Raw genomic sequence first — 1599 nt, forward strand, 5'->3', positions numbered from 1 at the left:
TATATATAAGCAATATAGGATGAAGTCCCTTACTCTACAGCAAAGGAATTCATCAGGAAGCGTGGGCAGTATATTTAAAAAAACCGTTACGGTTGCAATATACATCATATAATTAAGGGCTAAAGAGGGTTATTCTAAAGCCAAATACACTGTTTTATCCACTTATAATCCGCTTGTTACAGGAAAATTGAAACTGAATTATAAGTGGATTATAAGTGAATTATAAGCGGATTATAAGTGGATAAAACAGTGTATTTGGCTTTAGAATAACCCTCTTTAGCCCTTAATTATATGATATTATATATATATATATATATTATATATATATATATATATATATTTCATTTATTCATTTACTTGTTTCAGTCATTTGACTGTGGCCATGCTGGAGCACCGCCTTTAGTCGAGCAACTCGACCCCGGGACTTATTCTTTGTAAGCCTGCTACTTATTCTATCAGTCTCTTTTGCCGAACGCTAAGTGACGGGGACAGAAACATACTAGCATCAGTTGTCAAGCGATGCTAGGGGGACAAACACAGACACACAAACATACATGCACATACATATATATACACTTATATAAGACGGGCTTCTTTCAGTTTCTGTCAACCGGATCCACTCACAAGGCTTGGATCAGCCTGAGGCTATAGTAGAAGACACCTGCCCAAGGTGCCACGCAGTGGGACTGAACCCGGAACCATGTGGTTGGTAAACAATCTACTTACCACACAGCCACTCCTGCGCTCTTTTACTCTTTTACTTGTTTCAGTCATTTGACTGCAGCCATGCTGGAGCACCGCCTTTAGTCAAGCAAATCGACCCCAGGACTTATTCTTCGTAAGCCTGGTACTTATTCTGTCGGTCTCTTTTTGCCGAACTGCTAAGTTACGGGGGCATAAACACACCAGCATCCGTTGTCAAGCAATGTTGGGAGGACAAACACAGACACACCAACACACATACACACACACATACATATATATATACACTTATATACGATGGGCTTCTTTCAGTTTCCATCCACCAAATCCACTCACAAGGATTTGGTCGGCCCGAGGCTATAGTAGATGACACTTGCCCAAGGTGCTATAAACCCAGGCCAGCCAATGGCTTGTGAATGAATTTAGTAGACAAAAACTGTGTGGATGCCCTTTCTGTATGTGTGTGTATGCATGTGTATGTGTGTGTGTGATTGTGTGCATGTGTGCTTATATATCTTTGCGATCATGTTGGTTCTCATCCCCCTCTCACTTGACAACTAGAGTTATCCCATAAGTTAACAGTTCAGCAAAAGAGACTGTCAAAATGAATAACAGATTTGAAAAACAAAAAGTACCATAGTCGATTTTTTCGACTAAAAATCCTTCAAGGTGGTGCCCAGTCTTGGATGCAATCCAATGTATGAAATAGGTAAAAGACAAAAGAATATATTATCATACAGATAAATTTATTTATATTGACAGATACATTTAAAGATAGAGACAACCAACAGTTTAATTCAAAGCGAATTTAATTTTTACAGGAACAACTTTAACTTAAGTCTATAATGTCTTTACATACAACAGTAACAAGTATTAAGATGCAATTATTATACATTA

General features: G+C 38.0%; 1 long non-coding RNA gene across 1 annotated transcript in view; it reads right to left on the reverse strand.

Annotated features, from left to right (window-relative positions):
- Window positions 1–356: 356 nt before the first annotated feature.
- The window catches only part of LOC118761721, a 13793-nt gene continuing 12550 nt past the window's right edge, over window positions 357–1599 (reverse strand). The window contains exon 3 of the long non-coding RNA XR_004997592.1: window positions 357–397. This is a non-coding gene — a long non-coding RNA (uncharacterized LOC118761721). The remainder of the gene's footprint in view (window positions 398–1599) is intronic.

This window comes from Octopus sinensis, unplaced genomic scaffold (genome assembly GCF_006345805.1).
Source record: "Octopus sinensis unplaced genomic scaffold, ASM634580v1 Contig16813, whole genome shotgun sequence".
NCBI lineage: Eukaryota > Metazoa > Mollusca > Cephalopoda > Octopoda > Octopodidae > Octopus > Octopus sinensis.